A 13,200-nucleotide genomic window follows, 5' to 3' on the forward strand; every position below is an offset into this window, starting at 1 on the left:
CACTGAAAGGCTGGTGGAACAACTTGTACTGGATGTCATCTCCAAACAAGTGGAAGAGAAGAAGGTTATCAGTAGTCAACATGGATTCACCAAGGAGAAATCATGTATAGTCAGTCTGGGAGCCTTCTATGATGTCACCACTGGCTGGCTGGGTAGATGAGGGAAGAGCAGTAGATGTTGTGTATCTTGATTTCAGCAATGTGTTTGACACTGTCTGCCACAGCATCCTTGTAGGTAAGCTTAAGAAGTGTGGGATAGATGGGTGAACTGTGAGGTTCACCCAACTGTGAGGTGGATTGAGAACTGTCTGACTGGAAAAGTTCAGAGGGTTGTGATCAGTAGTGCAGATATGCATTTGATGGGTGGATTGTTTGATGGATGAGGAAGTGGTTGCGAGATCATATCCAGAGACTGATGGTCAATGGCTCAGTGTCTGGATGGAGACAAGTGATGAATGGAGTCTCTCACAGGTCAGTTCTGGGACCAGAGCTCTTTAACATCTTCATCGATGACATCGATAGTTGGGGTCGAGTGCCCTCTCAGCAAGTTTGCAGGTGACACCAAGCTGTGTGGTGCAGCCAACACACCTGAGGGATGGGGAGCCATTCAGAGAGACCTAGACAGGCTCAAGCAATGGGCCGAGGAGAACCTCATGAAGTTCAATAAATCCAAGTGCAGTGTCTTGCACTTCGGTTACAGCAACCCCCACTATCAGTACAAGCTGGGGTAATGTAAGGATAGAGCACAGCCTTAACATAAAAACCTTTTCAGTAGAGTTGTGATAGACATGAACCAGCAGTGTGCCCTCACCTGGGCTGCATTAAAAGAAGTGCAGCCAGCAGATCAAGGGAGGTGATCCTGCCCCTCCACTCTGCACTGGTGAGATGGGGCTCTGAGAACCCGATCTAGCTGTAGGCGTCCCTGTTCACTGCAGGGGACTTGGACTAGATGATCTTTAAGGGTCCCTTCCAACTAAAGTGATTCTATGATTCTATAAATTTCTAAAGGGCAGGTGTCAAGTGGATGGGGTCAGGTTCTTCTTGGTGGTACCGAGCAACAGACAAGGAGCAATGAGCACAAAATGGAACACAAGAAGTTCCATATGAACATGAGGAAAACCTTCCTTATTTTGAGGGTTACAGAGGTTGTGGACTGTCTTTCTCCGGAGCTATTCAAAATCCAGAATCTGCCTGGACACTTTTAGTAGGGTGTTGGACTCTTATCTCCAGAAATCCCTTCTAACTCCTACAGTTCTGTGATTCTGTGAAATAGGAACATAGGTTCCTTCACAATGAAAGCAGCTGACTTGCACTCAACACACCACCAGAATTCTGCAATTATGTGTTTGAAACAGAAGGTAGATGTACTATCCGAAAGCACTCTACAATAAAGGGAAACAAGACACATCTGCAAAGCTTCACAGTTCCAGCTATGAACAGCCATGCATTTCAGTTTAGCCCATTCAATAGAACACAGGTGTAGACTGGTATAGAAAATCAGAACTCCCATAAAGAAGAGTGCTCATGTATCAGGTTTCCAGGAGTTGTCCAAGAAACATGTCTGGGTGGGAAACAGAACTATTGATTCAAGCTGAAATTTGAAACTCCCTTAATTTGGGGAGAAGGGAATGCTTCATATTGTTTTGGTTTTGTGAAGCTGGATTTTCATGACAAACTTGCAATATATTGTTCACATGCTGCTCTTCTGTTGATGAAAGGAACATTTTTAAATGACAGAAAGTAAATTCCCCTTCCCAGACTTTTAAGAATAGCAGTAAGACCATACATCTTTTCCCAGTTTTTCAAAGAAGTTCAACCTGTTTTTATTCAATCTGCAAGGAAGGAAGAAAAATGATGTAAAACTTTGCAGAACACAGGGTTATATTTAGCTGTCTTCTTGGTATTGCTGCTCATATCATGATCTGAGTGGCATCACATTGGTTTCTGACTCTTTGTAGCACCGTGGCATTTTTGTCTACTTCTATATTAACACATTAAAAGGATCCAGATCATGGCATTAATTTACTATCACACTTCCTGGCACAGTTTTGGTCCAAAGTAAGACTTCCAGACAATGCCTGGATACAGTTCTGAGGTCTTAGCTAGCCGAAGAAGTAACAGTGTGTTTGGAGGCAGTCACACAGTTTCAAGGAGTAAATTAGTTCAGCTGTCTGATCATAAGCTCACTCATGTCAACACACCAGAGCCAGAGGATATCCCTGGTCCATTGTATTTACAGGTATAAATGTAGCCCCAGAGTTTTGCGTTGTGGCTGCACAAACACAGCGTTGGCAATAATAGAATATTTGCTCTCTGGATTCTCTTGCTATGTGAACAACACGTCTTTTACCTTTCGGTTATTACAGCACTGCTGGTGATCACCTTCCTTTACATTAGCACAGCAGATACCAAAAAAGATGTTTGATTTTTTTTCTGTAGATAAGCACAAAATTTGGATAGCTCCCATTTTTTGCTGAACATGTAAGTAGCCAATACAAGTGGAAAAACAAAAGAAAGAAAAGAAAGAAAAGGGAGAATTTTACTCAGTGTGACCGCATGACAGATGAATAACACAAGTAAGTTTCTTAGCCAATGGGAAGAAATAGAGGAGACTGACCAAAGGTTATGGCTTAGAGGCATAAATTTATCCTCTGTGATGAATTGTAACCAGATCCTACCAGTTTCAACTTTGAAGTTTCCCTAGAACTGTAAGGTTACAGGTCTGAACATGTCTCTATCTCTGGTTGGCATGTCTTTTGATTTTCTGCATTTTTTAAAATGCAAAAATAAAGAAAAGAAACTAAAGAAAATAATGACATAGTAATAATTTCAGAATTAAAATAATAATATCAAGGTATATTTATAAGTGCAGTTAGTGCTTCTTTAAAAATACAGACAGCAACTTAATGTTACAAGCAGAAAATTAATTTCACCCATATTTCTTCATAAAAAGCAGATATACAATTAAAGAATAGCCACAATATCTATACTTGGAGTAAAGACTGCATTTATACTAGAAATGTTTGTAGAAAAAAATGTATTTAAAATTTCATAATTTGTGCTCATTCTCTGAGTCCAATGTGAAAAAGAGATTCTAGGTACAAATAATCGCAGATGATGATTAAGACTACCTGCTCTGTTACTAGGCTTCTCTAGTGAGGAAAATCATTATGGCTGCTCCAAAAGTAATGTCTCCTATTTTACAATGTTGGTCCACAACATCAGCGGTAGATGGTTGCTGGTATGGCAGTAGAGGTTGAACTTTACCACCAATATTCCATTACATTTTGTTGCCATGTGACCAGTGGCAGCAGAGGGGCAGTCTGACACAATGGTGTCTGACATGGAAGTGCAGATGAAGCAAAGGTGTGTCACTGAATTCCTCCATGTAGAAATAATTGCACCCACTGATATTTATTGATGCTTGCTGAACATTTATGGAGACCATACATTGGATGTGAGCACAGTGAGGTGGTGAGTGCTGTGTTTCAGCAGTGGTGACAGCAACATGAAAGACAAGGCACATTCCAGACAGCCATGCAGATTTTTACGAGCACAGCATGCAGGCTTTTGCTGGTAAAAATGTATAGCTAATGGTGGTGAGTACACTGAAAAATAGTGCTTTGTAGCTCAGAATTTGCTCTATCAAACAGCATTATTGTGTCCCTTGTATCTGTTATTGTTTCCCTGAAAATCAATAGGAGGCATTACTTTCAGAGCTTCCTACATACTTTAATACTAATATTCATGTAAAAAAAGACCTAATCAGCTTCTTTGGTAAAGCTAGTGAATGCTGGTTTTCATGAGTATTAATGACTGTAATTCCCTTCAGTAAACACACAGAGTAGGTGAATCAGCTGTGTTACACTGAAGCCCACTCTTCTCCTAGAAGATGCTCCTTGAAATGGCTGCGGATGGACAATGCTTCTCACTGAGACTAAAAGTTTCAGGATCTGTCTGCTATGTAAAATGTTGTGAGCCTTGCCTAATATAACTATGCCTACAGCAGTTGTTTCAGTAATAAAAACTTTCCACAGTATAATTTCAATTCATCCATAGGAGATGGTATTATTTTGCTTTAACAATGCATAATAAATCCTTCCTGATATTGTGTGTTGGAATTGGATTCAGATCAGTTAATACAACTATCTGAAAGTGTGGGTCCATCCTAAGACAAACTTAAGCTAATGCAAAGTCCCTTTCTAGTCACTGGAGAAATACAAGTAGTTCTAGAAGGCTGCTCAGTCTTCCTCAGCCAGGTGTACAAGAAAAGTAGAATAAAACATTCTTTCTCTCTCTGCTGACAACAAAGGGAATTGAGGAAAATGATTTTTTCTGGGCTTTTTAACTTTCAAACCTCTACAAGGACATGATTATGTGAATTGGATCCAGTCAAAGGTCCAACTAATCCATTTTATGGTGTTCAGCAAGAAACTGAGTGAATTCATTGATGAGTATACAAATTGAGGAAACATCTGCAAACCTAACACTTAAAAGTCCTTTTAGTTCCCACTGTCAGGATGCTTTGTTAGAACACAGCCACTCCTTCACCTGCAGGGAATGATGGCCTTCAGAGTCTTTCTCTGGAATCGTTTGAAGTTGCTGTTTCAGGGACTAAATTTAGATGAGTAAGATTGGAAAAGCTTAGATGGAAACACCATCACCTAACAGGAGGAGGGGATGATTAGATGTAGAACTGATAGATAATTCACTCAAGCAATATTCATTTCCTTGTTAGAACTGCCTACAGTCAGCCTAGATGGTCAGCCTTATCGTTCTGCACAGCAGTTCTGTGCCACAGGAATGCAATGCTCCAAACTTGCAGATTCACCATAAAATTTTTCTAAATCACCCTCCTCTGGGGAAGAAAAATGCATAAAATCTGAAAAACAAGGGCTATTAAAGTTCTGATGTCAAACACCTGAAAGATGGAAAAATTCAAATTAAGCATTCACCATACCACATGAAATGGATCCTCCAAGCTAGGGTCTGGCTCATGCAATGCACAGAAAGGATCTAAGCTCAGGCAGAACTATCTCTGGGATGATAATATGGCATTCTCTAGCCTTCCATCTCTGAATTTTTCATTCTAAAGAACATTTAAAGCAGCGGATATGTTCATATGTATTTATCTGAACAATACAATCTGTATACGCAGTCAATCCTCTATTGCCCATGTCAGCCTGACGTCGGTGCCAGGGAAGGTTATGGAGCAGATTGTCCTGAGGGAGATCATGTGGCATTTGTGGGACAATTGGGGGATCAGGCCCAGTCAGCATGGGTTTGTGAAGGGCAGGTCTTGCTTGACCAACCTGATCTCCTTCTATGATCGAGTGACCGATCTGGTGGATGAGGGAAAGGCTGTTGTTGTGGTCTACCTAGACTTCAGCAAAGCCTTTGACACTGTCTCCCACAGTATTCTCCTGGAGAAGCTGGCAGTCCGTGGCTTGGACAGGTACACTCTTTGCTGGGTAAGGAGGTAGCTGGAGGCCCAGGCCCAGAGAGAGGTGGTGAACAGAGTTAAATCCAGCTGGCAACTGGTCACGAGTGGTGTTCCCCAGGGGTCGATGCTGGGGCCTGTCCTTTTCAATATCTTTATTAATGACCTGGATGAGGGCATCAAGAGCACCCTCAGTAAGTCTGCAGATGACACCAAGCTGTCAGGAAGTGTCAATCTGCCTGGGGGTAGAGAGGCCCTACAGAGAGATCTGGACAGGCTGGATCTCTGGGCTGAAGCCAATGGGATGAGGTTCAACAAAACCAAGTCCTGGGTCCTGCACTTTGGCCGCAACAACCCCAGGCAATGCTACAGGCTTGGGGCAGAGTGGCTGGAAGACTGTGTAGAGAAAACGGACCTGGGGGTGTTGGTCAATGCTTGGCTGAGCAGGAGCCATCAGTGTGCCCAGGTGGCCAAGAGGGCCAATGGCATCCTGGCTTGTATCAGAAATAGTGTTGCCAGTAGGAGTAAGGAGGTAATTGTCCCTCTGTACTCAGCCCTGGTGAGGCCGCGCCTCGAGTACTGTGTCCAGTTTTGGGCCCCTCACTGCAAGAAGGACATTGAGGCCCTGGAGCATGTTCAGAGGAGGGGAATGAAGCTGGTGAGGGGTCTGGAGCACAGGCCTTATGAGGAGCTGGGATTGTTCAGTCTGGAGAAGAGGAGGCTCGGGGGAGACCTCATCGCTATCTATAACTACCTGAAGGGAAGTTGTAGTGAGCTGGGGGTCGGCCTTTTCTCTCTTATAACAAGCGACAGGACAAGGGGGAATGGCCTCAAGTTGCACCAGGGGAAATTTAGCGTGGTCATTAGGAAATTCTACTTTTCTGAAAGAGTGGTCAGGCGCTGGAATGGGCTGCCCAGGGAGGTGGTGGAGTCACTGACCCTGGAGGTGTTCAAGGAACATTTAGACATGGTGCTGAGGGACATGGTCTAGTGAGAACTATTGGTGGTAGGTGGATGGTTGGACTGGATGGTCTTGTAGGTCATTTCCAACCTAGCTAATTCTATGATTCTGTGATTCAGCAGTAAACTTGCTGATAAAGATCAAGCCTGGTAAATGTATGTGCTCATCAAAAACAAAGTTATAGTGGAGTATGTCTGACACCTCTAACAGCAGTGGGAGTGACTTGTGAGTGTTGCATCTGGAAGTCACCACACAATTCTCAATGACCTCCACAAGGCTACCATTTACACAATGGTCATTTAGAGAGTTAAAACTGTGATCTCCAGTGAAAAATCATTCATTGCGTAGGATGGAGCTTTTGAAATGCCAGTAAAATATTTCAGTGGTATTCCCAAAAGGCAGCAGTATTTGATTAAATTCTCCAGGGAAGACATTTATTTTATACAGGCAATGTGGTTTAATGAAAATGCTACATATCTATGTTAATCTTAATTCTCTGTTGGGATTCTTATTTACTGGTAAATTCATAGGAGAATATAAAGAGCTGCACATTTTACTTTCTTGATATTAATCCATCACTCATTTCAGTAAATCATAGTTCTAACCAACCACCATAAGAAAATGGATTTGTATACCCTACTCATCTTGATTATAAAGCCAGAGAGATGGGTTAAAAAAAAAAAAAAAAAAAAAAAAAGATCCTCATCTGGGACAGAATAAGCACTGAAGAAACCACCATAAATGTGTGAGGCATGAACATCATCCAAACTTGGTGGCTCATGTATAGTAAGACAACAGTCTGACTACAGGTCACTGGTCTCTTCTACCTGTGTCTAGCTAGTACATCTTGTAAGGGAGTCAGGCAGCCAAAAAGCACATTGTCCAGTCATCTCAATATCTTTTTTTCCTCACAAGATAGACCTGGAGAACAATACTGAGAGGTACAAAAATATAGTACTTCCTAACGTGTCTTCTTTGTACACACACCACTCTTGTCCCAGAAGCATGAGCTGCAAAGCTCTTCCTCAAGAGTCCTGCTTCCCCAGCACAGGGTAACACTAAGAACTGTTTTTATCTTTAAATCCCTTTGCTGTTAATCTACAAGCCATATGTGCAAAAGATGCCTTCTAAACAGTACCCACGTGGAAGTGAACTCTCAAGGACAACCTGTCAGCTGCACATATGAACCCAAAAATTACATGCAAGCGTTTTTCTGAGCACTGACAGGATCTAAGCTGAGACCCCTTTAAAAAAAAATGTTTCTAGTGTTTAATAGTTGAAATGGACTTCTTAGTTTAATATTTTCATCAGTATAGAAAGATTTATGGTATTGGTCCCTGGCCATTACAAAAGCCTTTCTAATTCATGATCAAGATATTTAAAAGAACATCAATTTGCCTTGAAAGCCCTTGATCTGAGATTATATTATAGTCTCTGTACCTTTACAGAATTTCAAGAGTCTATATGTTTATCAAGGACATTTTTATTAGACACCTAGGATTTTAGGGATCCGTGATATGCATGATATAAGGACTTTTGCTAAGGTTATGCAAGTTGCTTTTGGAATAGGATCAAAACATAGTCCAAAGCTCCCTACCTCCTTACTTACAGAGCTCCTGTTATTGTATTTAGGTTTGGATAAACTTTTCTCTGGAAGGTGATTGCTCACAGCAGTTAATTTTAAACTTGCAGGCTTAGATCTGGCTCTATGTGTGTGAACAGGCTGTCATCATACATTCCAAGTTACTCTCAGAAATGAATGTGTCTTTCCTCAGCGTTTCTTAGTGCCAGGGCGTCAGACATTCCTTCTGCTTTGCATTAATCCAATTACTAAACACCTGCAGACATGCAATAACAGTTTTTGTGCCAAGTCTCTTAGAAATGGTTTTATAGGAGAATGTAATCTGCTGTCCTGCTATCAGGAGTCATGTTACACACCTGCCAAGTCCTGAGCTGAAAAATAACAATCAACGTTCTAATTCATTGCAAGAATGTTTGGGGCACATTAAGAAGACAAAATGACATTCTTCTTAATTTTACTGCCACGGAGTCCATTAAACATTTTGAACATGTAGTTAATTTTATTAAAAGCTAGTTTCAGGTCTAAAATGTTTATCGTATGGCATGATAAAAACAGGCTTCTCGTGGCAGCTTAGGCAAGTTCCAAAAGATCCATTAAAGAGAGGGCTGCTTCAAGCACGTATATATTGTCATTCCAATTCCATTCTTAGGGATTTACCTGATAATCACCAAAATGCACTTCAAAGTATAATTTAAAACTATGAAATAATTTGTTTTGCTTTTGTTTTCTTTTTTATACTTTTACCTAAAGTTGTCCTTTTTTCCTCCTCTGTTTTTAAATGGGCTGCTCTCTGCAGAGTTGAAACAAAAGTTGTTTCCAGAAGGGAAGACTTTTCAAGGCTCAATTATTAGTTAAGTGCCGAAGAATAATATCACAGAATGAAGCAGATTTAAGAGAATGAATTAGCTGCTGACTGCAGCACAAGTTTGTACAGCCTTGGGTAGGTCACTTCATGCCTTTGTGGCACAGCTTTGTTTGTAAAATGCACATTCATGAGTAACAGGAATGTCAGTGTGAGTAGCAAAAAAACATTAAGACTTTCATAGAAAGCCTCTTTGTAAGTCCGAGGTTTGCTACATGAGAGACAAGTGCGGCCATTTACTATACTAAACTGCTCATCTTTTCCCTGTAAGACTATTTACATGCACCCTAATGCCATCTTATTCCATCCTGTTTCATTAGTTTCAATTACAAGCGCAGGAATGCAAATAAAGAAAAATTATTTTAAAAATGCAACGATTCCAAGCATAAATTTAAAAGAAAGTCTCTATAATAATCCTTAAAATTATTATCCCTGTTTACTTTGGCAAGGGGTATGCAGCAGTGATAGTATGTGCTCCGTTTGGGAAGAGAAATTGGATTTGACCGGAGTCACCTGCAGTTTATAGCACTGCAGTCACTGCTCAGGGCTATACATAATGTCCTAAGGGATCTTTTGCACAGCTGTAGACAAGACAGCAAGAGACCACTAGCCAACAAAGAGCATTCCAAGGCTACAGCCCTGTGTACTAACCCCTTCCAACTAACTTTACATTCCCCCATCCCATATGTAACCTCCAGCCCCCCACTTGAAGCAGGCAGTCTGACAATAATAATAGTAGTCACAAGAAAATGTAACCTCTGTCATAGTAATAATTTTTGAAAACTTAAATGCCCAGGATGTGATTTTAATTAAAATGCATACCGCCTGGCTTGTCTGTTTCCAGGAGAAGCTTTCTCTCGCAGAATGAAGCTGATCTGTTATGCCTATTTGCACTCCCTCACTTAGAGGTCAGTCCCATCATTACACAGTCTGATTTGTAGAGAGCACATAAAGTGGTATATAAACATGGGAATGAATTTGTTTTGCCTTAAGTTTGGCTTTGCCCAATAACCTTTGCATGAACAGGAATGTTCAAAACAAAGATTTTTTACTTTAGCAGCTCCAGTTGGTGTTGTATTGTTGCACCGTCTCCTGTATAGCTTCTAGTAAGGGCCAGATACTTGTACTGATTACCTGACTAATCTACCATCACAGTTCACACATGACTAATACATAGAATAATAATAGAAATGGTAAGAAATGGATTTACAAAGTGAATGACCAAACTCCTCCTTCAGTATATATCGTAGAGAAGCATGTACATAGTTTAAGCTCTACAGTTGTACGTACCTACCTCTATCCACCACAGTGCAGGACACTCATGTCCAACACGCAACCAACAGGCTGCATGCAGCCCAGCAGCCCAGCACGGTCCTGGGCACGCACATGTCACCCAGAAACAGGCTGCAGCAGTGTGCAATGGGCACCGCCTGGGCTGAAACCAGGGCAAGGGGACTGCACAGTGCAGTGCTAACTCAAGTGATGGCAAATAATTTTGGCTGAACACAGCCCTGCAAGGAGCGAAAAATATGCAGCCATGTTTTCCATTTTGATTAAGAAATTTGAGAATAGGTTTCAAGAGTGCTGAAAGGTCATCAGTTCTCTTGTACATTTACAGCTCCATTTTAAGTTGACATAAATGCATTACTTGTGAATTTTCAAGTAGAATGTAAAGAGTTTCAATCAGATATTCAACTCAGAAATTGGATCATGTCTCTTTACTAAACTTTTATAAGTCCTCTCTTACCAGAGAAAGGTATCCCACACTTCATAATCAGCCTCATTCATGTCATCACTTTTTGGCAGTATGTACATTTGTGAACAACTCTTTTCGAGGACAAAGTATAGAAAAAGTAAATTTCCTCAAAAAAATCATGATGAACACCTTGAGAACTCACTAAGAATTGCACCCACTGCCATCAAACCAGAAATAGGCACATCAGTTTCACAGCATCAAGGTCAACTATCCCTCTAGTTTTATGCATTTTTGCTCTCTTTTTATGTTTTAGTAAAAATATTTTTAAAAATTAAGTTTGGTTGTATATATACATTAACTATATTATATATTTTATATGTGACCCAAGACACTTCACTCAGTATGGCTTAGGAAGGTCAAAAGGTTGGACACTAATGATGTAGCTGGTTCTAGGCTTGGGTATTTCTTCCTTAAGAACTTCTTCAGGTGTTATATAGCATTTTATAGACTATTTTGTTTCTCTTTTACTACAGGAGTTCAAGATTCTCATCTCATTTTTAGGGGAGTAGCATAGGGGGGTTAACCAAGATCTGTATTTGTCCACAAGCAGAGCTGAAAGCAAAAACGAAATCTTTGAAATTAATCTCAAGTACTTCAGTGTTGATGCAGTACTACTGTTAGAATACTCATACCATTGTTTCCTAAGCATTCAAAACACTTGTATTTTGCCTTCCACAAAAAAATGCACAGCAAACTGTTTCCCAAGATGTTCGTGATCTGATAGAAACTCTAGGAGACCCAGAGTGAAAGCTGAATATCACATTATACTAAACCAGGATCCTCTCTAAAATTAAGGACTTGGTTCAAAGTGCTTTGCCTCAGCCCTTCCATATCCTCTGTCATTATCCTGCTATAGGAACTGATATTCACTTCATTATGTCGCTTCCATATCATCAGCTACTTTGCACATGCAGAAGCTCTATTTATAAAAGAAAATACAAAATACCACTATGTGTGTTCCAAGAAATATGTATTTAAAATAGTCTAACTATTGAATTTGCAAGAGTAGAGCCTGTATTATGGACTTTCTGTGATCTATATAGAATTACAGAATCATAGAATCATTAAGGTTGGAAAAGACCTCTAAGATCATCTAGTGCAACCATCCACCTACTACCAATATTGCCCACTAAACCATGTCCCTAAGTACTACATCTGCCCTTTCCTTAAACACTTCCAGGGACAGTGATTCCACTACCTCCCTGGGCAGCCTGTTCCAACACCTCACCATTCTTTCTGAGAAAAAATTCTTCCTATTATCCAACCTGAACATCCTCTCGTACAACTTGAGGCCACTCTACTTAACCTCTTTTATTTTCTATTTTATTTTATTTGTTTTTCCAGAGGCAAGCTCAATGCCCAGTCCACTTTCCACAGAAGTCACTGAGAGTCTTGAAACTTATTTCAAGATGAAGAAGGTCAGTCCTGCTGGGGATCCTATACTGCCTCAAAATGACACAACGTTTCGGGCAAAGGAAGACCCAAAAGGCCCGTATGTTGGTCTCATGCTGGGCTGACTAATTTCAGAGGAAGCTCAGCCCAGTGTGCAAAGGGGCAGGAAGTGAACACATTTGCTGCTTGCCTGGGAGAGGAAGCTTGCTGCTGGGAAGCTGGTCTGGATGTTTAATTCCCACTGGACCTAGCATCCTTCAGGATTTACTCCAGCTTAAAGCCTTTACAGACTCAGAATATGTTTGCACATGCTTTGTTTCAGTTTTGACTCTTTTCAAACAGCAACAAAACTTCTCTTTCAGGTGCTAAAATGCGGATCTTGAATATGAATCAAAACAGGAGTCTCCTACTTTAGACTGATGCTGTACTTTGGAAGATGATGACAGATATGAATGAGCTGGAGAATGGATCACATCCTTCTCCATTCATTTTCAACACCATTGTGTGAATTACTCATCCACAAATATTTTGCAAGGATCTTTCTTTCCAGGATATATGTATATTTATTATTTTTATTTTATTTTACATTTATTTTATTTTATATTTTATTTTTTATCTTGTATGTGTGTGACCAGCAGATATATTGGAGGAAATGAACTTTATATCAATGGACTCTTTCCTCCTGGGAAATAGTTCCCTTTCTATGATGGTCAATCAAAACTTTCCCTCCAGGTAGCAAGTAACTCCCACAGCTGTGGAATCCAAAGCACAAAGATGCTTCCCCAGGCTCTGCCTCCACACAATCAATAATGAACTAAGCATGATAAAAAATTAGATGCTTTTGTCATGCACTGAAGAGAAAATATATAGAAAAAGAAATCAGTTTATTGTTAGTCGTATGTTGGTTTCTTTGTTTGCATATTATTTGACTTTGTAAACATTGTGAATTGATTGTAAGATCATGTAAAAATAAGCATAAGATGTATTTTTCCTATTTCAGCAAATGAAAGGAAATCTTTAATATTTCACACAGAAGAAGAAAATCATTACTTTGATCACATTTTTTTTTCTCTTTACTTTAAGTGTGCCCAGGTAGATGTATACGAGTTTAAAGTTACTGTCTGAACTTACATGAGAGTAAGTCAGGTAGGCAAAAGAGCACTACATAATCCTCATTCTCTAAAGGACTGAGTTTGCTAAATAAATAA

At 40.2% G+C, this 13,200-nt stretch overlaps 1 long non-coding RNA gene across 1 annotated transcript; it reads left to right on the plus strand.

Annotated features, from left to right (window-relative positions):
- On the plus strand, positions 149-12,529 carry LOC110395397. Its single transcript, XR_002436370.1, has 3 exons — positions 149-234; positions 11,945-12,018; positions 12,355-12,529. It is a non-coding gene; the product is annotated as an uncharacterized LOC110395397 (long non-coding RNA).

Source organism: Numida meleagris, chromosome 3, assembly GCF_002078875.1.
Source record: "Numida meleagris isolate 19003 breed g44 Domestic line chromosome 3, NumMel1.0, whole genome shotgun sequence".
Classification (NCBI taxonomy): Eukaryota; Metazoa; Chordata; class Aves; order Galliformes; family Numididae; genus Numida; species Numida meleagris.